At 36.7% G+C, this 25158-nt stretch overlaps 1 long non-coding RNA gene and 1 pseudogene across 1 annotated transcript; both read right to left on the bottom strand.

The window, feature by feature from the left end:
• Positions 1 to 25158, bottom strand: part of LOC137016995 (zinc finger protein 721-like) — a 186381-nt pseudogene that overhangs the window by 16557 nt on the left and 144666 nt on the right.
• On the bottom strand, positions 8210 to 23593 carry LOC137016996 (uncharacterized). The gene is made up of 3 exons (XR_010894534.1): positions 23568 to 23593; positions 20933 to 20979; positions 8210 to 9324 (listed from the first exon to the last, which is right to left on the bottom strand). It is a non-coding gene; the product is annotated as an uncharacterized lncRNA (long non-coding RNA).

The raw sequence follows: 25158 nt of genomic DNA, 5'->3' as shown, positions 1-25158 counted from the left end.
GTGAAAGTAAAATCCGCATGGCCATTCATAACGGTGCGAAACAGAGCGAGCGTTTTCAATTAATTCCTACGTTGAGCTTCCGCCAGTGGACTATCAGTGTTGCTCGCTCGCGGCTCGCTTTTGTCCAGTCCGGCACCATATAGTGGACACGCACCTTGAATGACTGACAGGATTTTACTTTCACTTTCAAATTAGCGCCAATTTGGGAGCAGTGACAAGTGATGATACCGATGTTCCTGAACACAGGCAACAGTCTATGCTATCACAGTAAGCCTACCTTAAGCCGTATTGACTTTAGGCTGCCTAAACGCGTTATATCATTGTGAACAGCTTGAATGACGGCACGTGTGTCGTGTGAACATTGATTTTAACGTCTCTGTTATATGCCACGCTTGTCTATGTTCTGCTGTTGTGAGCTTTGACAGCTTTTTAGGTGCATTTTTGGCAGCGCGCGCACCACCCTCTAGTTACAATCCAAGATGGCAGCACTGTGTTTGTGTCCGTCTTATCTGATTTACTAATCTGCAGTTTTAATCATGCTAATCGTACATCTTGTACGTCTAAATGTCGCATGCTTATTGTAAGAAGCCTCTTTTAAAATCAGACTCTATCTTGCACTGAGTTTGGACTAAAGTCAGACCGCGTTGGGTGAAGCGTGCTTACTTGTTGCACTATTCCGGGTCACCTTCCGTCATCACGTTTTCGCTTTGGAAAGGGGTTGCGTTAAACAACGGTGAACGGAAAGTTACGGTTGTTTCTTGAAGAACTCCCGGCTGTTTCTTGGAGAATTCCCGGATACTGAACTAACTGGAGCTCACAGATCATCGTGGCGTTTTCGCTTTGGAAAGGGGTTGCATTAAACAACGGTGAACAGAAAGTTACAGTTGTTTCTTGAAGAGCTCCCGGCTGTTTCTTGGAGAACTCACTGATATTGAACTAACTGGAGCTCATAGATCATCGTGACGGCGAGGATATCGGCAGTTGAGGTTGGTGGTGTTTTCTTGCCCTGCCTGGCCTGTGTTTTTTTCCACTATCGCCTCGGCTGTCTGCTCTTTGTTGGGGTTGTGGAGCTGTTTCAGCTAGCTTGTTTTGGAGCTGGTCTGCACGATTTTCACTTCAACACTGGTATCATGAAGATGCTACTTTTTTGTGCGGTAATTTTTATGCACGGACTATGGGACATATCAAGGAAGACGGAAGATAAAACGATTTACTTGTTGCGTCTCCATATGTATTTGCCAACAAAATGTATGGATAATATTTTCATATTTCGGCTAGTAATTCTGTGCCAATGGACACAAGGACAAAGAATTCATCTTTACTTTTATTCCTAAGATCTTTTCATCATACTCTCTTAAAGAACGATGTAATTCTTCACCAAAAAATCTAAGGCAGTGATATCTGATAATGTTGTTGCTTTTACTGGCCGGTATTAATCCAAATCCTGGTCCAGTTGGAATTGTTTCAACTCCATTGGATTTTTCAAATAGATCAGGCCTTGGCATTGTACACTTAAATGTTCGTAGCCTGTTGCCAAAATTAGATCAATTACAAATATGGGCCAAGACGACCAAAGCAGATGTTTTGGTTATTTCCGAGACGTGGCTTAAAAAAAAAATCAATCTCAAGCCACGATATTGCATTAGAGGGGTAAAATGTGTTTCGTACTGATCGTAAAAGTAAAGGGGGTGGGGTTGCAATGTATATTAAATCAAATGATCATGTTACTGTTCTTAAGTCAGTTTCTCTCCCTAAACAGTTTGAGTTCTTGGCTATTGACCTGGAATATGGAAAGGATTGTCATTTATGTATAGCTGGTTGTTATAGACCACCAGCAGCTTCAGTGATGCTCTCACCTCATTGTCAGCTGTTTTAACCGACCTGCTTTCTAAAGATCTTGTATTATTGGGTGATTTGAATTGGAATTGGTTAACATCAAATTCAGAACAGTTTAAAGCATATTGTGATTCTGTGAATTTTACTCAACTTATTGAATCACCTACACGACCAAATCATATGAACCCAAGTAAGTCCACTTTAATAGATGTTATATTGACAAATAAACCCCATAAATACACCTATACAGGGTTTTTTCCTGATAATGTGAGTGATCACTGTACTGTTGCTGTTATAAGGGATTGTAAAATTCCTAAAGTAAAACCTAGGTTTATTACAAAAAGGAGCTTTAACCCTTAAATGCATACCTCGGGTCTTTTGTGACCCGGGACATCATTCACTACCCTCCTCCTCGTTCATTTTTTAAAGTTAGACATCAACCTTCTTGGTATTCCTCAATCAATTCATTATAAAGAATTTAACAAGAAAAAAATCATAAAATAAAAAAAAAAAAAGCCTATTTTTGTATTCATTTTTTGTAAAAATTGTATAGGGTCGCAAACGACCCGAGGCGTGTATGAGTGTACGTATATTTTTCTGCACAACAATAATTGAATCTTGAAATAGGACTGTAACTGTTACTGGATGGATCTGGTGAAGCTGTTAGTGATAGAAATATTGATTTTGAAGATGTTGAAAATGAAATAGTTTTGAGAATACGTTTGAGATCGCGAATGGGCTTATATTCGTGACCTGAAACATAAAACTAGCCTATTATTTGCTGAATGTACTGGGAAATGAGCTCTGACGAGGAAAGTGGTGATGGCATAAAACATCTGCTCAGAATGAGCCCTTTCAAGCTCCAAAAGGTAACAAAATATGCTTTATTTTATTCTTCTGTAATTGTTACTCTAATATATGAGGAGTTTTATATTATCGCGACAGGTAGCGATCCTTCCATGTTAGATATAGTTCCGGGTCGATAAAGACCCGAATATGTAAGAATGATTGGCGAAACAGTCATGCATTTAAGGGTTAAACTCTTTGACATACAAGGGTTTCTGCATGAATTGTTTTCATTTGATTGGGATAAATTGTTTTTAATACCTGATGTGTCCATTGCATGGCAGTATTTTCACACTTTATTCTTGAAGATTGTGAATAGGCATGCACCTGTTAAGACATTCCGAGTAAAAGGTCGTGATAATCCATGGTTCTCAAATGAATTATCTGAACTCCTTCATGAAAGAAATCTGGCTTGGGCCATAGCGAGGGAATCAGATATAGATAAAGATTGGGTAGCATTTAGAAAATTGAGAAATAAATGTACAGCTCTTATACGTAGATCAAAATCTGAGTATTATCTAAATGAAACCTCACAAAATCTAAATAATCCTATTAAATTTTGGAAAACCGTTAAATCACTTTCTCCCTCCACGTCATATAATGATTTTCCTGATCAAATTTTGGTAAAAGATAGCCTTATTACTAATAGGACGGACATGGTAAATGTTTTTAATAAGCATTTTATTTCTTCAGGTTCAATTTTTAATGAAATTCCTCTGAGAGAAGACAGCCCTACTTTTAGATTTTCTCCTATTTCACGAAGTGAAGTATTGAAGGCTTTAAAAAATCTGGACATTAAGAAGTCTGCAGGGTCTGATGAAGTTGAGCCATATTTTTTGAAAGTAGCTGCCGAGATTATTGCTGGCCCATTAGCATATATTTTCAATTTATCATTAGAACAGACTGTTGTTCCTGATGTCTGGAAATCTGCCTTGGTTGTACCCCTGCTGAAAGGTGGAAATCCAACCAATTTAAATAATTACAGACCGATTTCAAAGTTATCAGTGATTGTTAAAATTTTAGAATCTATTGTTAGTGAACAGCTAAAGGAATTTTTGTCTCGAAACAGCATCTTGTTCAGGTATCAGTCCGGTTTCAGAAAGAATCATAGTACGGTAACTGCCACAATGAAGGTTTTAAATGACATTACCTGTGCTTTAGATAATGGAAGATCATGTGCTGCAATGTTTATTGATTTGACTAAAGCTTTTGACACTGTCAATCATAATATTCTTTTATCGTGTATACATAGTATTGGTCTTTCTGAAACTGCATTAGGCTGGATTAGGAATCACTTAAAGAACAGGTGTCAAAGGGTGCAAATTAAGGGGTTTCTTTCTGATAAGCTAAGTATTGAATCTGGTGTGCCACTGGGGTCCATTTTGGGTCCCCTGTTATTTACACTGTATATAAACAATCTTGGTGATAATTTATCAGATGCAAGTATTCATTTATATGCTGATGACACTATAAATAATCCTGCATTGATAGCTGTATCTTAAAGTTATAGGAAGCATTTGTAATACTTCAGCATAACCTCATCTCTTTAAAACTGTTCTGAATGATAAGAAAACAAAATATATGGTTTTCTCTAGAAAATGTATGTGTGAATCCTTTACCATCTCTTTACACTCTGCAGGGTAATTCTATAGAATTAGTCTCCTCTTATAGATACTTAGGCTTTGTGTTGGAAGAGGACTTATCATTTAAGTTACATATTAAACATTTGTTGTCTACGTTAAGGTTACAGCTGGGGTTTTATTTTTGGAGTAGTGCTTGTTTTTCACAGTCAGCCAAGAGAAAGCTGGTGGAAGCTACCTTCTTACCTGTCCTAGATTATGGAGATGTTTGTTGTGGAAATTTTAATTTTTCATATGCTTTTTACCTGTATTCTTGTGAAATATGATGCTTATGGAACATGATATGATGTTGGCTTCATTGGTAATGTTTAACATAGATGTTAGAAATAGAAAGAGCAAGATATGGTATGGGGACATGCAAGATGTATGTTAAAAACATGTCTGTGCTAACAATGTGTGGAAAGTTACAACCACTAAGGGATGTTCCAAATATGGTAGAAGGACAGAGGCTTCGGCCTTGGAGGTTAGAGATATAAAAGTGAGGGGAAGCTTTCGTTCTTGGTCTTACACTCTGCAGCTACTTGTGTTTCTGTATGACCTGTCTGACCTTTCTTGCAAGAAATAAAAGCTTTAAAGACAATTGGACGTGTTTGTCTCTTATGCAGTAGACTCGGAGTTGATTTTTTGCCACAACAATTTGGTGTCAGGAAGTTGGATTCCTTGGATGTGCCTTTTGGACCCGAGAGTGGACGGTGACTGATCATCCTGGACTCAATAGTAGTCTCAGCCCTACCCCGAATAGATTAAGGGATGAGGGGCCGACCGCCAGGGTCCAGAGGGGGACACCACTAGAATCAGAAAACGAGCCCAGGTGGCTACACGACTCTCTGGTAAGAGATAAATTTAAATTTTATGGGGAATTAAGAGTAAGTGTGATTTGGTAAAATTTGGAAGATTAGGAAACAGGAAAAATTTTAAAATTTGTGATTTAAGTGATTTAAATATGAGTTTATGTGGATAAAATAAGTTTTTGAATAGAAAAAGTGAAAAAAAGGGGAATTTATGATTTTGTAAATAAGTAATTAGGAACCGGGACGAACCATTTTGACTGCTCTGGCTGACTCGGTGGTCGCGGTCTGGAAGGTTTTATGAGGGATTGAGATCAGCTGCTATAATAGTTCTCCAGGGAGAAATTTTGAATTGTCTCGTGCGAGCTGGAACAATCTGCGTTCATGCTGGAACAAGATTTTGAGATTATGCCCAACCACAGACGGATGTTGTGGTTTATGAATTTGTCATAGAATTTTTGGATTGAGCCCACCTACAGCCGGAAGTTGTAGGTTATAAATTTGTGACAAATTCTGGGATTGAGCAGTGGAATGCTGTAGTTTTATAAAATTGTGATAGCAGAAGGCGTATTGAGCCAGGCTGCATGACGTGGACAGAAAAAGCAGTGTGATCAAGACGTTCCTGAAACTGACCGCGTTTGGCAGTAAGAGAGCTTTCCAGGGAGGGAGATTTGCGGAACGAATCTAGGCTGGGTCATACTGGAGCAAAATTTTGAGATTATGCCCAACCATAGCCGAAATAAAATTTTAAAAGACAAAAAAAAAAAAAAAAAAGAAGTTGTGGTTTATGAATTGGTCATAGAATTTTGGGATTGAGCCCACCTGCAGCTAAAAGTTGTAGGTTATAAATTGTGACAAATTCTGGGATTTAGCAGTGGAATGCTGTAGTTTCATAAAATTGTGATAGCAGTGACAGCCTGAGCGCTTGAGGCTGCAGATTGTGGGCATTGAGGCCTGAACCCGTGACCGATTTTGGGGGTCAAATGGATCTGCTGGAGATGTCCACAGATTATAGGTGCGCGACAAACTAAATCCACATGACTCGGGATGGTCAAAATGGGGAATCCCAGAGCAAGCTTGCAAAAAGTTAAGTGATAGGGGGTGTTGTAAAATATGATGTACCAGTGTTTTATCAAATGAGAAAATTGTATGGCCAAAGATGCATGTAAGAGATAAAAGAGTAAGTTAAGTATTATGATTTTCCAGAAGAGGGAACGTTGAGTGGTCATAAGACTTAAGGTCGTAAGGGAATGAGTTGAAGAGAGCAATGTGTGTGTGAAATGTAAGCAGGCTAGAGATTGTAGGCTAGACGAAGCAGACAGAAGGGAAAGAAGGAGAATACAAAAAATAATTGGCATGTGAAGAAGTTCGATGTGAACATAACTTACAAAAAAGTTTTGTTTATTCATCCATTAAATACATGCATGACATTAGATGTCTAGAGAACTACAATTTATATAAGAATGGTTGAAGGAGAAAGCAGCTATAAGGCTGTCAGTCCAACCAAGTAGTAGAAATATGATTAAAATAATATTGTGGTTTTGCAAAACAGTAGAAACCATATTGATAAAGTGTTTTGCATCTGCAGACTAACTATTTGATAGTGAGATAAGTGGCAATGATGAAGGGAAATATAGCAGGAAAAAAAATAATTTTATGAAAGTGAAAATGAAAATTCTAAAAGAATGTTTCACTTTGGGGAAAATATTTGAACAGTCTCAAGTATGTTTTTATGTGATTAGCGCATCGCTATCACAATGTAAAATGACTAAAATGATTTTGGACTTTTAATGTCTAAATGTTTGGTTTTTGATGGTCAAAAGTTAAATGGCAAAAAAAAAATAAAAAAAATAAATGAGACTGCCAGTTGTAACAAAGACTCAACCTGCCTGGAAATTTGTAACCTCTAATTTCCATGATGTGTGAGTAAAAGACAAATATAAGCAGTTGTTTATTTGGGAATGAATGTAATTTCTGGCAAAGTCTTAAGCTAGGCCAGAGTCAAAAGACAGTAGATAAAGTTTGATGTTAAAAGTTATAAAAGGCAGAGTACTATTTCTGAAATTCCTGAAGTCTCTCTCACTCAAAGTCAGCTAAAAGCTGCTATCTGAGCTTGTGTCATAAGAGATAACAAGCTATTTATAGTGAAGCACAGTGTCTCAGCTGAAAATCATGGACACAGAGATGTCAAAAGAAATGATTGCCATGAAGAGGGAAATTAACTTTTAAATTTGTTAAAGGAAAACTCAATGAGTGTAAAGAGGTCTTTAAATTAGTAATATAGACCTTGAAGGACAGAAGTGAATATTTTGATGAATTTCTTCTATGACCAGTAACTTTTTGTCTGATCTTTGTCACCACCATGTGCAGGGCTGATGGCTCCGGGTACAGATGTGGCAGAACATTACACTGAATGGACAGCTGTGAGAATTAAAATCAACGAGTATATTCTCAGCACGGATATGTTGCTGCTGAGAGAATGCACAGTCTAATGATTTTAGTGATTAAATACTGCTGTTATTAACCTGTCTCCATGTTTTAACATTATTAGGTGGTCCAATGGCTCTGGTGGCTCTTGAATGCAACTTCCCTAAGCTCCAGAAAACACCTGATTCTGTTGAAGAAAACTGTCAAAGATCTGGAATGGGAAAGAGCTGGTACCAGTGTGCACGAGGTGATTTCTCAATGACAGGTAAGATCCTCTTTGGCCAGACAGGGGACAACCTAAGGCAGGGGGTTGCCGCCGCCACTGGGCATCTACCCCGTGTGCCGCGTCACCCCCTGGGTGGTTTCTGCCGCGACCACGTAACACTATCTTGGTCACGAGCCACTTCCTCTATTCATATTACTCAACTCCTGTAAAAGGTTTACCTTTATAGATTCAGGAGGAGTTTTCTTTTTAGATTATATTATCTCAGGGTCTACTTCTGATCACTACCGTACCTCCTAGGCCTACGGTTCAGATATCAACCAAGCCTACCTGGGTGGGGTGGGTTAGCCTTCCGTTCAGTGCACCACAGCTGGCTCTTCGCCCTCAGAGGACAGCTATGCCTGCTAATGCACTCCCACAGCCCACTCTGTTGCAACTGGTTGGCAACCTTGACTGACTTTGTAAAGTCCGTCGGGATATCTTTATAAAAATCTATCTTTTTCAGACAGTCAACTTCTGATACCCCAAATGGATTCTCACTCTACAACAATAAACAGACTGAGACAATGCTATCAGAGTTTGAGGACAGTCCCCATTCTCATTTTATTATTTCTTGCAAAGGCAAAAGCTAAATACACCACTTTATGCCAGCTAAGCTGGAAGTTCCATGGGCCAGATAAATAATTACATTTTTAAAGCTTACCCTCTTCTCTATTCAGTATATGTTCTTCTCTAAGAAAATCAGGTGTGTTCTTTGATCTTCTGAGGGTTGTGGTCTGGCGACGGCTTCCGCTTGTTGCTTGCTTGTATGCTCTTTCTTTCTTCAGCAAAAACTACACAATATTCTACTACTCCTCCAACTACTCAGAGAGCTATAAAGGCCCCTGTATTTATATTCTCTTTTGACGCACTTTATCTTTTCATTTACGCACATGTGGTTTTTACTTGCGTTAATTGCTAGGTTACTTGTCTATCACCTTTCTTCACTTGCGTCAATGCATTTCCTATTTGCGTCACTGGCTTAAGCAATACACACATTTTTTTATTATACATTTTTATCAGATTTCTACCTTACTAGACATTTATTTCCTAACTGTCTTCATTCTTATCAGTTACACACAACAATGTCTCTATCCCCCAGAACCCATGTTCACCTACACACATAATGCAACAGTTGTCATTTATACAGGATGTGGTATACATTTCACTTGAGCTCACAGCATGTGTTTTTGCATGTCTCATTTATGAAAACTTCATAGACCCCAGAGATTCTTCAAGTTTAGCAATTTTCTGCTTTTTATTATATCTTTTAAAATCTTTATCAAATTGTTTAGAAGAGAACACTCCATTTCTCTTGACACCTGATGGGAGGTGTTTATGTGAGATGGGTATGAGAGTTGAGCAGGATGTCTGTGAGGCCAGCAGCATCATGAAGGGGGGGGTGACCTGTGAGAAGGACAGCAGTCTGACCCAAAAATGCTCCTCTATACCACTCACCAGAAACCGCATTCCTGAGATGGCTTGTTTTTCATTGTGACAAGCAACTATGCCAGGGGAGAAGACCCTGAGGAAAAAAAGAGTATTGATATAGAGCTGATGGGAATGAGTTTTCAAGAGCCGACTGAGAACATGAGGTGATTGTCCGTAATTTCTGGGGAGACCAGAGTAAAATTTAGTAACATGATGTTGGTTGCCCTATTGGCAAGAACTGTATAGAAGTTAAGGATTCAGCAGGATGATGAATGCCTGAATTCATGAGGCTGTGTGATTTTGAACTAATGTGTCTCTATCATAGTTTTTACTCCTGCAGGTCAGTAGACATGGCAGAGGATAATTCCAAGGCAATGGTGGTGTTAAAGATGAAGACTGATTTTGCAGATTCAAGAGAAAGTTAAGTGCATTCAGCATTTAAAACTAAAGATAACCCTCAAAAATGGCAACTGACATAACATATTTTAGATGGTGGTAATGTTTTATTTAAAAGTTAAAACATTTACATTTGACCAAGGGTTATGTATAGTAATTTGATGTTAAATTCAGTCTTAAGAGGCTGCTGAGGACTTCCGGTGACATCACGGAGATGGCAAACACTTGAAAGTTAAGCTCTGTCGGATTGTTGTAATAAATCCCGATTTACATAATTAATTCAGGTATAATCAGAGTTTTGAGAAATGAGTACGACTACAAGACACAAGAATGCTTCTAAAAATGAAAATTTGAGAGAAAGAGACGATAAAAAAGGATCACCTAGCCCTAACAGACATGCTAAAGCTAGCCCGCGTGCTCCTGAACTTTCTGAAGTGATGGAAGAACTGAAATCGTTAAGAAAAGAAAATCAAGAGGGGCATAAACAAACGAAAATATCACTGACAAAATTAGAGACCTCGGTTGAGGACTTAAAAGGCCAAAGCCTGGTCGCAAAAGGTGGTCCTGTATAACACAAAACGGATCTACTTCGGTAATGATTATTCGCCTGAGTTGCAGAGGAAAAGAGCACAGGTGCAAGATGTAATGAAACAGCTCAAGATGAAGAATGTGCAAGCGCAGTGCATCTATCCAGCGCAGATAAGGATCTACCTGGAGACGGGAGTAAAAACTTTTCCTACCCTGATGGATGCTGCACTACCGCTGCGGGACCTGGGAATCAAAGTTTGAGTGGATGAACGGGACCAACAAGTAAGAGAAATATCGAGGGCTAGATGGTCAGTGCAAGGCAAAGGTGGACGTGGAGTGAGCACAGCGTTGTCCGACGTGGATCTTCAAGCATTTCTACAGAAGGAATGATCCGTTTAAAAATATGTAAACAGTGCATTTAAAATCGGATGTTTCTGCTTCAATGGGAGTAAACTCTGGTTAAATTATAGAAGATAGTGGCACTTTGTTGAGATCCATACGTTTAATTTAATTTAAATACGTTTTTATTTTAATTTATTTATTTTTTTGTTGCCCCTCGCTTATTTATTTTCGGGATAATAATTGCTTTTTTTCCCCTAAATTGACGGATACTTGTTGGTATTTTGAGAGGAAATCACTCTCGGAGGCGGCCGTGTTTCAATAACATAATGGCTGCACGCACCCGGTGCACTTTTGGTACCCCAGGGAGTCAGTGTCACAACTCCCTGCCCCCGTTACATCGGGATTTGGCCTGTGAGACGACAGCTTGGCCGAATGGATGTGTGAAAGTCTTGTTCATGTATATAGTTCATGTTTTTGTATATGTTTATTTATTTATTTATTTATTTTTTTATTATCATCATCACTGGAACATGTTGGTTACTAACACATATAGCATCAAACAATGGACAATTTAATTTGTGTCAGTTATAATGTAAAAGGTCTGAGCAGCCCAATTAAAAGAAAGAAAATATTTAATCAGCTTAAAAAAATGCAATGCTCTATTGCATTGCTTCAAGAGACCCACCTGTCTGATGGGGAACATTTAAAACTGAAAAGGGAATGGGTGGACCAAGTTTATAGTGCCTCATACAACAAGGGGAAGAGGAGAGGTGTTGCAATCATGTTTGCCAAGTCAGTATTTTTTAATGTGGAGCAAGTATACAAGGATAAAGAGGGGAGATACATCATGGTAGTTGAAACAATTTCAGGCAAAAAAAAATTACGATTCTTAATCTTTATACACCTTACGAAGACTATCCACAATTTTTCAAGAATGTTTTCTCTCTGTTGGCACAGAAGGGTCAAGGAATGTATTTAATTGGTGGGGACTTTAACTGTGTATTAGATAGTCATGTGGATAAGTTACCAGCAGATAGGGGACCACAGTCAAAAAAAGTAAAAGCCCTTTTAGGAATAATGAGAGAATTGGGTTTAACAGATATTTGGCGACACTTGCATCCAAAAGAGAAGGATTTTACCTTCATGTCACATGTACACGGCAGCTATTCTAGAATAGACCTTTTTTGTACATCTAGAGCAGATTTACACAGTATTACAGAATGTTATATAGATCCCATAACCATATCCGATCATGCTCCAGTTAGGTTAAAACTTCAGTTAGGACAAGGTAAATCATTTAAATACTGGCGATTAAATGTATCAGTGATAAATGACTGTAAGGCCAAATAAGAAATAAGACAACAACTGACTGAATACTTTGATATTAATGACAATGGACTGGTCACTCTATTTTGTGGGAAGGAGCCAAAGCAGTGATAAGAGGTAAAATAATAGAGATAACATCCAGGAATAAAAAATTGAGATTAGCTAAACAAAATGAGATAGAGGATGAAATCAGAAAATTAGAAATAGAACATAAACAAACAGGTAAAATCAAAACTCTAGAATGTTTAAAACAGGAAAGAAAGAAATTGGATGATTTGCTCACATATAAAGCAGAAGGGGCACTCAGATTTGTAAGTAGAAAATATTATGAGATGAGTAATAAAGCAAGCAGGCTCCTAGCCTTCCAATTACGTAAGGCTCAAGCAAGCAGTGTAGTTCCAAAAATTAAACACCCAGATACGTTAATAATGCTAACACAACCAAACGATATAGTTAATGCATTTGAAGATTATTATAAAAAATTATATGAAGGCCAGAAATTAATAAATAAGGAAGAAAAAGTTAAAAGTTTTCTGCGACCAATTTAATTAAATAAATTAACAGAAGAAGAAGCAAAGGAAATGATATCTCCTATCACAGAAGAAGAAATAAGAGAGATTATTGCAAAATTAAAAAATTATAAATCACCTGGCGTAGATGGATTCCCCGGGGAATTGTATAAGGTATTTGTGAATTAATTGGCTCCTAATTTATGTAAGGTGTTTAGTGTAATCTATGTATTACAAAACGAGGACCCCCCGCACTCATGGTCTGATGCAATTATCACTGTAATTCATACTGGAAAAGACCCTGCGCAATGTATGTCTTATAGACCAATAAGTTTGCTTTGTCATTATGAAAATTTTAACTTCAATACTAGCAAACAGAATTCAAAAACATAAAAAAAAAAATTGGTTAAACCGGATCAGACTGGATTTATTAATGGACGTTATGGCACAAATAATATAAGAAAAGCTTTAAATCTACAACAAATTGGAAAAAAACAATAAAACACCCTCAATGCTTCTCAGCTTAGATGCCGAGAAAGCATTTGACAGAGTGGATTGGGTGTTTCTGGAGCAGACTCTTAATTATATGGGATTTCATGACATTTTTGTTAAATGGGTAAAGACTTTTTACAAAAATCCTAAGTCAAGAGTTCGAGTTAATGGTCATTGCTCAGAGTTTTTTAATGTAGGTAGGGGAACTCGTCAGGGAGATGCGATGTCTCCAGTCTTATTTGCTCTTAGCATTGAGCCACTAGCGGAGTTAATAAGGAGCAACCCAAGAATACAGGGGATAATAGATAAAGGAGGAAAAGTTCATAAGATATTGCTGTATGCAGATGATGTATTATTATTTATTGAAAACCCCCTTTCATCAATCCCAGCCCTTTTAGAGTGCCTTAGAGACTATGGCTCAGTTTCCGGATACAAGGTAAATTCTGAGAAATCTGAGGCAATGATGATTTCAGGACATTGGCCCACTCAGTTAGATAATGAGGTATCTTTTCGATGGTCTAGTCAGGGCTTCAGATATTTGGGTGTCATTCTTACACCTATGGCATCACGTTTATATCTAGCTAACTATACACAACTTTTTGAGATGATAAAAAAGGACTTGGCGGGATGGGTAGTACTACCTCTCTCCATGTTTGGCAGGGTAGAAACAGTGAAAATGAATATATTACTGAGATTTCTGTTCCTATTTCAATCGCTACCAGTTTGGGTTCCGCTCTCAGCATTTAGCAAACTAGAAAAAATGATTTCAAAATTTATTTGGCAAAACAAAAGACCAAGAATAAGACTTAAAATAATTATGTCAAATAAAGATAGAGGGGGTTTGAACCTTCCTAATCTTAGATAACATTATTGGGCTGCTCAGCACCAATACCAACCAAAAGCAACTTTGAAAGTGAGCAGTTTATAGTCATGTGTGTCTAGTGTGAGTGAGTGCGAGAGTGACTGGACTCTATGTTTTGTATGTGTTAGTTTGGGGAAATATTCTGTCCCCATAGAGAGTGTATATGTCATTGACCAGTGTGAATGAGTGTTTTATCGTTACAGATGGGTTAAGTGAAACGAGAAATTTGGAGAAGCAGATATTTGGATTGAATCTGATGAAAAGACGATACAGAACATGGGACGAGCTTTAAGTGGATTGTTTATCCAGCTCTGTCTACTAATGGTAATTATGACTACTTTTGTCATTTGATGATATTGATTTGAATTACTCTCTGGATCAGTAAGTTTAAGTAGTTATGGAAAATTGGAATTGTGAAGGTTGCCATCCATGGGTTAAAACCCCTTGTCTAAATTTAACTTGGGGTCTGAATTTAAACACTGTCAGCTATGTGTGATCACAATGCTAAATGTAAAATATAGACTTGGCAGCAGAGAAACAGTGACACACTGGCAGTAAACAAGATTATCCAGAGAGCCCAGTAACCTTCACAGAACAAAGGATGATGAGAAGAAACATCACTGTTGTTTGACTATCCTTGATCAAGTCTGTACACCATGACTTGACCTGCTAGATTAACCATTTGATAACTGTGAGGACGTGTTGTTTGTAGATGGCTCTGTCTTCAGAGACAAAACAACAGACGGGAATAGCGAAGGATAAGTTGTGACCGGGGAATGTGAAGTGTTGGTTTCAGGGCTACTGTCCTCTATTTGGTATAAGCAGATGAGTTTGTGACCCTCACTGGAGGGGGCAGACTGACTAAAAGAATAGTAATACCAATTGAGAAACAGAGTAAAGAAAATCATTCAACAGCAAACAAGTGTGCTTCAGAAGTACACCCAGCATTGGCTGAGGTACCTGCTAAATTTTGAGCTAAACATAAGAATAAAGTGGTCCGGTTTGTCAGAGAGTGTGTTGAGACTACAGACTGGGATGAAAAGAGTGACAATGTGAGTTACAGTGAGACGTTAGGAGCTTTTATGACAGAATAAAGGGAGAAGGGAGAAGTCAAGGTGGAAAGAATTGTGACTATCTACACAGGTGCCCATTGTTATGTTGGGGTGGTAGACGATCTTTGGGGTGCTGTGGTTTGAATTTCTGTTTGTGCCCAAACTAATGAAAAAAGTTTCTGTTTCTTTAGAAAGTGCTGGAGCAGACACAGGAGACTGTGTGTAATCTTTTATCTGAAAATAACCTTGATTTTTCTAACTCTTTACAGAGCATGTTCAGAGACAGAGAAAGCTGGAGGAAATCTGGTTGAAGAATTGAAGATGGATTTTAGTTTAGTGTTGATGGCAAATGTTGTTTAGAGAAACATGTCTCCAACCACTATGATCAATTGATGATGAACAATACATCAAAAAGGGGGATGGTAACTAACAAATGTATGGCTGAAAATATGCCTGAAAATCTTTTTAAATTAGGTTGGAAGAGCCCATTTTTGGGAATAGAAGGGGCTAAACAATGAGTGGCATCAACAGAATTGTGGGAACATGACGTTGAACTATTGAAAATAAATGTTTTCTATCCTGTCTAAAGTTTGTGTACAGGTGAAATCAGCTCAAGGAATTCCAAATCACCACTGAAGCTGGACAATGACATCATGGGCTACAAAATGGATCTGTTGTGATAAGATGTTATAGAACCTAAATTTGCATGCTATATGTCTGTAAAATGAAGGATTTCTATGATTGGGTGATGTATCTGAATTTGTTGTTTGTATGAAGATCAGAAATGAAGAGCATAAATGTGACGTAAGAACTTAAATTTACTGTATAAGATACTTTAAGATGAATATGGATGACTAGTGGTTAATCCTCAAAGAATGTGATAGTAAAATGTGACAGATTTGACGTCATGGTAAAGCCCATTCTTTATCTATCCTATTTAGCTTGCTAAAACACAGGGTCTATCCCCACAGGAAAAGCCTTAAGCATTTTCTAACTTTCTTCACAAATTTAAGAGTGTGCTGTGAAATGAAGTAGAAGTAATCATTAGTTATCAATGAATGATAAGAAGAGGGAATTGTTGTGGAAATTTTAATTTTTCATAAGCTTTTTACCTGTATTCTTGTGAAATATGATGCTTATGGAACATGGTATGATGTTGGCTGAAGTGGTAATGTTTAACATAGATGTTGGAAATAGAAAGAGCAAGATATGGTATGGGGAAATGCAAGATGTATGTTAAAAACATGTCTGTGCTAACAATGTGTGGAAAGTTACAGCCACTAAGAGATGTTCCAAATATGGTGAAAGGACAGAGGCTTCGGCCTTGGAGGTTAGAGATATAAACGTGAGGGGAAGCTTTCGTTCTTGGTCTTACACTCTGCAGCTACTTGTGTTTCTGTATGACCTGTCTGACCTTTCTTGCAAGAAATAAAAGCTTTAAAGACAATTGGACGTGTTTGTCTCTTATGCAGTAGAGTCAGAGTTGTTTTTTACAGAAATTCCACTAAGGCTCTTTTACAATCATTGGACTCTGTTTATCACTCTGCTTTAAGATTCATAACTTGTACAAATCATTATACTCATATCACTGTGCATTGTATGAAATGGTGGGTTGGCCTTCATTTCATTTAAGAAGGTACAAGCACTGGCTTATATTTGTGTACAAGGCCATAGTTGGCCAGCTTCCTCTGTATATGAATAGTTCATTGTCTGTCAAGAGTCAAGGGCATAATCTGCGTTCAAGTAGATATATTTTTTTAAATGTTCCCTTAATGAAGACAGAGTTTGGAAAAACTGCTTTTATTCATAGTGAATCAACTGCTTGGAATGAGATTCAAAGATCATTGAAACTTAGTGTATTTATTTCAATTAATGAGTTTAAGCTATATCTTAATCAAACAGTCCAATCCGTCTGCACTTGTTCTTAAACTTGTTTTATTGTTGGAAATGTGTGTGTTGTGTAGACTTGTGCCGATATTCGGTAATGCGATAAATCGAGGTAATGAATATGCACGATATTGTAATCGTGGGCACTTCAGAATACCGTAAATAATAATAATAATAACCAATTATTATTTTTTATAAGGCAATTAAGAATACTTTACCCATCAATCGTATAAAATGCACAACACCGCTGTATTCTGCGTCAAAAGGACACGCGCTCAGATGTAAACAATCCCAACGTGCACGAGAACCAGTGAAGGAGACGAGCTGAATGAAAGTGCGCGTTCACTCTCTGACAGCAGAGGGCGCTGATGGAACAGCAGCGTGCAGCGGTTACCACACAAACAAAGTAACTGCGCTAGTGTAGTTTTTAAAATGCTTCAAACAGCCATTCATTTTTTTTGTAATCTCAGTGTTGTTCATCACAGCACCAAAAACTGAATAATTAAAAAAGACTTAAAAGGATATTTATTTTCAAACTTAAACATTTTTATATTTTAGTCTGGACTACAACATGCCCTAATGATTAGAAATGTTCTGATTATTTGTTATTGTTCAGTAAAACTTTGAAAACATACAGCTTCATTAGTTAACATGTTAATTCATTATCACTAAACTGACAATAAAAATACTTATAAAGTATTAATTATTATTAATTAATGTTAATTTCTTAGTTACTGTTTAATAACATTACTAAAATCAAAATAACTTATTTAATGGACCTGAGATAAAAACTAACAATGATCAGTTGTGTTAACTAACGTTAACGTACACTTTCTGTAACAAATGTAGCTATTGCTCAATCTTAGTTAATGCATTAAATAGAGTAAAGTGTTATCTGTTGTTCTTTATAATAAAATTTCAGTCAGTTGTTTTTTTTTTTATTACAAAAAGAGTTCTTAAACCTGTTAAACTATGACAAAAATTATTTTTTAATATCGTGATAATACTGTATACCGTGATAAAAGCTTCATCAATTAATCGCAACATGCAAATTTGATACCGTCACATGCCTAGTGTTGTGATTATTGTTTTATGTATTTAATTTAATTTTTGTTTATTGTGTGCTGCTACCTTGGCCAGGGCTCACTTGTAAATGAGATATCTATCTCATCTATCTTCCCTGGTTAAATAAAGGTTTAATAAAAAATAAATAAATAAAATACATGAACGTGTCACCATTGAAAACATGAGGATTTTTTTAAGACGACAATCGCACAGCCTATTCGATATTCTATAATTAAATCAACTAACTGAATATTTGAAAATCGTGACACATCCCTAATTTAAACACACGGTTCTGCTCCTGCGTAAAGGAGACAACTGCAACTAGATTTCTTCAAATAAATTCGCAGACTGCAGATACACACACAATTTATTGTTAAGCTCCACAAAAGGCACAAACACATTACAAAGCACCATAAAGTTTCTGTGCACTATATTCCAAGTGTTCTGAAGCCATTCCATAGTGTAATTTGAAGTACAGATAAATATTTCAATTAAAGTTCACGTTAAAGCCTGCCTCCGCTCCGTCAGTCATTCTCCATTCAGCATTCAGACTGCGTGTCGCGTTCGGTTACGACAGTCAACACAATGAAACTCTCTCCAAGATAAATCACTGTTTCTATTATTATACTTCATCAAGATACCGGTAATACAATACGCATCATCAATATATCTTCACTTTGTGCTTTGAACTTTTCACGGCGGAGCGCTGCGACTCCATGATGCTTCAAGCGCATCATTCTGCACACGGGATGCGCATAAGCGCTTTGTGCCACTCTGTATGGGAGCCGTTCATATTACAATACTTTTGCACAATGAAAGATTGTAAATAGCATTTTTTTGTTCTGTCCTATCTATCATATGTTGCTGCAGCATTTTAATTTTTATATTTTAATTATAAGACATTTAATAGCTTCTGATTTCGTCCACATTTTCATATTTATTCACAAACATATAGGATAAACAAATAGGCCTAGGCTATGCATTTATTTATATTATGAAAATAAAGTTTTATAAAAAAAAAAGTTAAAGTCTGCGTCACTTTTCAGTTTTCATCTTTCATCTCATCTCACACTTTTTGAGGATCGTGAGTGAACGCGATCATCTCTTCCTCTTTACTACTTTACAGAAGGAAATAAACATGAATGAATATCAAAAAATGTTGAAAAATACAGTAGCTTACCGAAATCTGTATCACGTCAGTTCAATCAGTGTTGTAAACAATGTCACGTATTTACCTCAGAAAAGCCATTCGTTGACCATAAACTTATAGTCAGCAGCAAGAAAAATAAAACAAACTATTTAAAACAAAACGGATCAGAAACTTAATTATGTAAGCATAAGTATTATAATATGTAATAAAATGGACAAACTGGGTACGTGCAATCAAACGCATCGTTTTCATTTTGTTCTGGACTCGCACTCTGCTGCCACACTGGAGAGCACTCACCACCTACTGGACAGGGGTGGGAATTACAGTTACAAGCAACATCAGCCTCAGTAATCTGTCAAAATGACGGACAGGCTGCAGATTTTTTCCGTCACTGCTAAAAAAAATTCCATGAATGACGGAAGATTTTCGGTTAACGCGACCTTTGAGATTATAAATTATATACACGCCACACTACCGCCGGTGACACTCCACGACCGCGGTGGTGCAGTTGTCATGCCGACCGTCACAGCCCTCAGTGAGGCATAGTTTATTAGGTAATTTAGCACTTTTCTTATTAAAATTTAGCACTTTTTTTAATTTAGCACTTTTTCTTATTACTTGAAGATTGGATCGGTATCGGCCGATACTGAATCCCAGGTATCGTATCGGAAGCGAAAAAGGCGGATCGGTGCATCCCTAATAGCTTACTGACTCTTTTATTAAGCTGCTGTCACTTTAAGAACTATAGTAATGCACAGGTCCAATATACGCGAGACACATACATGTTCACATTTACTTAAGACAAAACCCCCTGTTTATGTGAACCTTGTGTGGTTTTGATGCTTTAAACGCACTAAGATAATTCAGTTTAGTACACGCACTCTGACAGCTGGCTTCTGTGCTCGTGATTTAAGTGTGTGCGCTGTAAACCATTTTAAACTGGCAAAGTGTGCAGCCACATCTCAGTTTGGAAGCGGTTGAAACTACAATAAATAAGTGTACGCTGTGAATAATTTGTAGAGATCTGCCAGAAGCAGTAACATGATGAACAGTGGATTTGTGCGTTTAAAACCACACTAGAATTTACGAACTGGAAAATCAAGTACGTCCAGATCGGTTTGTGTTCAGATTGCGTGTTTTTATCGAACCGGACTCAGACCTCCTTCCAAGATGGTTTCGGTTCAGTTCGGTTCATATGGAGTGTTCAAATATGGACCAAAAATCACTTGAATCGCGCTCAGACCCCTGAAAAGGACCAACATCCTTAAGGTCATTGCACACTGAGTCCAAAATTTGCATGCGAAACTTTCGCACGTTAAAAAATAAATTCGACCTCACATTATGTCAATCGCGTTTGCACACTGCCTCCGAAACTTTCGTCCGTCAAAAAAATATTCGGATCAGGTTCGATTCTCTGCGTTTTTCGCATCCGTGGCACGCATTTTGAGAGACGTTTTGACAATTCAGAGCCACCGTACGCGAACGCAAAAATCCAGAATGCCATCTGACAAGTTGATCCACGTTGCCTACAGCAAAAAACAGCAGCACTGAATGACTAACAACGTGAGGAACACAAAGAGACCGAATATAAAGACAGATTGTGCCAGTAGTAAAGCATCAAACAGAGCCACTGACATCCTGAAGTAAACTTTGAAACGCTCGGATAATCCCGCAGCTCCTTGATGAGGTGAATTCTTCTTTCTCTCTATGCAATCTCGGGATTGAATAGACTCAATATTTTCTCTTTCTTTTTCTAGAGGAGACAACTAATCGTGCTCACTGCTTGAAGACTTCATTTTGTATTGTTTTGCGATTTGTTTTGCGATTTGTTTTGCGATTTTTTCGCAACGCATTCATTAATACGCATCGGACTCAGTGTGCAAGGTCTCGGTGCGTGACAAATTTTTAGGATTGCGAATACGAAAAAACGCATGCGAAAATTTCGGACTCAGTGTGCAAAGGCCTTTAAACTATAAAAACAATTGTTTAAATAAAAGGCACCAGATATGGGATCTACTCCACTAAAACAATTTCCCACCCACATTTTTCTTTTGTTGCTTCCAACACCCACGGAATGAAGAATAAACACCAACCTCTTTCTTCTTCAGTGCGTTTCATTCTGGGTCATTCAGGATCTGATCTGCCAAAATCAAAAATATATATTAGTTACCAAGTTTTATACTAAATGACACATCTAAGAACCGTCTTAGAACAAACAAACAAATACAACACTCAGCATAATATTACAACATAATATGTCCATCTTAACATAGCTGGATTTTCTAATCACTCACTGCAATGTAATAAGATCATTAACATGCGAGTTTTGTACAGAAACTAACAATGATCTTAAAACCTTTAAAAATAAAGAGCACCACAAAGCAATAATTAGCCTAATCTTCAGAGCTGGGTAGATTACTTACAAATTGTAATCAGTTACTGATTCCAAATTACATTGGAAAAAAAATTGTAGGGAAATTTAAGGTAATGTAATCTGACTACTTTTTGATTACTTTTAGATTACTTTTGACTAAACTCATTTATCACATTGATTTGAAAAGGATAATCTTGTACCAAACTGATATAAAAATACAAAGAAAAAGAACATATATTCATATATATTATTTGTCAACAACATTAAGTGTATTAATATTACATTAAGTCATGGTTTCCCAAACTGGGGATTGTGATGGAGTGTAATGAAAAACTATTACGTAAGTAAATTATACAAATGTATCATTTAAAATGAATAATTATAAAACAAAAAACAATCAAAACAAAACATACTAAATAAGATATATATATTGTGAATCCAGTGATCAACTGCTATGTGGGTCTCAGTTTTCAGTGATATTCACATGACAGCTGGTTATTTGCAATCGCACAAGACCTTCTGAATATATTTAAGCAGTAGACGTTTTTAGAAAGAAAAAAATTAAAAATATACAAAAAAGAAGAAGCGGGAGAATCAAAGAATTATGAAAAATTGACTGCCATTTTGGGAGTAAATGTAATATAATCTAATTACAAGTAGTTAATTTTTGGAATCTGATTACATAATCCAGATTACATGTAATCAGTTACTACTAGGGGTGTGATGAGATCTCGCGAGACTAAACTGTGACGAGATTTCTCATCGAGGCGAAAAGTAGTCTGTGATGTAGGATGATTAGGAGAGAATATGCCACCGCTACGTTTACATTATGCCTCCACTATGGTTTTGCTCTGTATTTAAATAAAAAACATTTAATTCAGTTGGATAACGGTCACCGCCGCTCCATATTTACAGAGTTACACGCAATCGTGAAAGTGAAAATAAACGCGAGCGCATTCAAACGCGATTTCAGTACCACGCATTTTGAAAGCGGCTCCCTGATGAATACAAATATCTTTCAATATGAAAGCTATCTTAGGCTGGGCAGTGTAGTTGTAACCATCTCTTAGCTCTGTATCAAAGAAAAATTTGTCTTATTTGCTCTTTGAATATTGAGAGAGTGTGATTATGGTTGCACTTATTGTAAAGTGTTACCATAAAAATGAATAACAGTTTTCTCTTAATCTTATCAAGCACAAACAATAAGGGTTCATTTGTTAACATTAGTTAATGCACTGTAAACTATCATAAACTAACAATGAATGACTTAACATAAACAAAGATTAATAAATACTGTAGCAAATATATTGTTCATTGTTAGTTGATGTTGGTTAATTAATGTTAATAAATGAGACCTTATTGTAAAGTGTTACCATTTTTATTTATACTGTTTTTATGATCAGTTTGAGGAAAGGAGTTCAGTTAGGAGGTCAAAAGTGGCAGAAGCTCATAAATCATGTACAGTAAGATCTGGAGAGACTGAAATCATACAGAAGGGAAGTCAGTCAGTTGAGTTAGTGGCAAAACCTTTTACAGCGCTTGAGTATTGTTGTCTTTTACGGTATATGATAATTCATACTCAGAAAGTAGAACTGAAATGACACTAATTACAAGATGATTAGTTAAAACATTTCAAATACACCTGCAGAATATTTTTTCTAGTCATGTATTTCGCCATTGAGGCTTTCTTAAAAATAGTGTGTAAAAATCTTGTCTCGTTTCGCGAACTCAATCTCGAGTCTCGTCACACCCCTAGTTACTACCCAGATCTGTTAATGTATTTGATCTGCCAAAGATGCTAAAAGAGTAGAAATAAAATGGCAGCAGTTGAGATGGATTCACATCAATTCCCCTCACAGATCTCAAACTTTGACATTCAGTAACAGTTATTATCACTATAAAACATGAAACAATCACACAAACGAACACAAAATCGCTCAGGTCTGAATGAATTCATCATATTTTCCTCACAGATCTCAAACTTTGACATTCAGTAACAGTTATTATCACTATAAAACATGAAACAATCACACAAACGAACACAAAATCACTCAGGTCTGAATGAATTCATCATATTTTCCTCACAGATCTCAAACTTTGACATTCAGTAACAGTTATTATCACTATAAAACATGAAACAATCACACAAACGAACACAAAATCGCTCAGGTCTGAATGAATTCATCATATTTTCCTCACATGCTGCACTAAATGTTTATTTCAGCAGGAAGACGACAGAAAAGACGCACAAGTATCGCTGTGCTCGATGAAAACAACACAGAAATGAGCCTGTCGCTTGATCAAACTGTATAAAGTGTGTTTGATAGTTAATAACATGTAAATATGAGAAATACCGTGAACTGCTCGACTCTCCTCAGAAGACTCACTCGACGCTGAAACTGAATGAGGGGAAAACGCGCGAGCAGTGACGTCATCAGCCGCCAACGGTAGATGATCAAAAACGCGCCGCTTCATGAAAGTATTAACAGGATATACACGATGGATAATACGAAATGAAACTTATCTTATCTTATTAGTAATTAAGTATCTAACCTGCAATAAAATGAATGAATGAATAAATAAATACTTAAATAAGTCTGTGGGAAAAATATATATAAATAAGGAAATAAAAGTTTAAATACACATTATTATTATTATTTTATTGTTTTTTACATTTCCTTGTATATTTATTCATCTATTTATTTATGGGTTTTTAAAACAATTTTTCTTTTATTTATTTATGTATTTATTCATTGTTTTTTGCAGGTTTGGTCCTCCATAGTTTCCTTTACAACGATAAAAATAACTAGACAGAACTGGAAAAATGACTATTGTGAATGTTTGCGCTGGTGTCTGTGTGAATTTACATTGGAGTTGATGTAATGCAAACATTAGAAATGTTTCTCAGAGTGAATGACAATAGACTTGTCGCCACCTACTGGAGGAACGACGTAACCTGAACAAATCAATGAACGAATATGAACAAATCTTGTCTTTAGTGATTTAAAAGATTTGAGGTGAGTGAAAAAAAAGAAAAAGAAAAAAAAACTTTGCTGAATTGGGAATAGCGCAGCATAATATAACAAAGATTTAACTAATATTATAAATGTTGTTAAATTTATTAAAAACTATAAACAATACCATAATGTATTTAGTACACCATCATACCGCATCTTAACCCTTTACTTCATTTTTATATTATATTTACATGTACGCATTTGGCAGACACTTTTACGCAAAGCAACTTACATCGTATTGAAGTTTTATTAAGCTGTTTTATTCATTTTTATTAAAGTTATCCATTCCCTGTAAATCAAACCCATATTTTCAGCATTCTAGCATCTCTCTACTGTTTGATCTACAGGAATACGTTGTAAGAATTAAGATTTTATGATTTAAATGTAATGGATTTTCATGATTTTCAAACCTCACTCTAAAAAAAAATGGTTCTTCAGCGGTTCTTCAGCGGTTCTTTGGGGTGGTTAAGGTGCTATATAGCACCGCTACCTTATAAAGAACCAGTAAAGCACCTGTATGGTTCTTCAGCGGTTCTTCAGTGGTTCTTCAGCGGTTCCTTGCTGTGGTTAAGGTGCTATATAGCACCACTGCCATACAAAGAACCTGTTAAGCCTCTGTATAGTTCTTTAAAGGTTCTCTAACTCTCTTATTCTCTTAGTTTAGTTGGGGAAAGGATTAAAAACAACATTAAATTACAGTGTATTTTCTAAACATAACCTGGTTCTCAACCTTTTTGTCCCCAAGCCCCTTTACACTGTTAGTGAATATGGGTGTAAGTTGGATTGCTATAACTATTTGAGTCTGATTACTTTCTTCGTCTTTCTGCGAATTGCTCTCAATATTATAGTAGGCTACACTCAACTGCTCAAATATCTCACTTTCGGCCAAAGGATAATTTCTCTTTAAGGACCCCGTGACAGACGGTTT

This window comes from Chanodichthys erythropterus, chromosome 3 (genome assembly GCF_024489055.1).
Source record: "Chanodichthys erythropterus isolate Z2021 chromosome 3, ASM2448905v1, whole genome shotgun sequence".
In the NCBI taxonomy this organism is placed as follows: domain Eukaryota; kingdom Metazoa; phylum Chordata; class Actinopteri; order Cypriniformes; family Xenocyprididae; genus Chanodichthys; species Chanodichthys erythropterus.
This window is presented reverse-complemented; position numbering and strand designations above follow the sequence as displayed.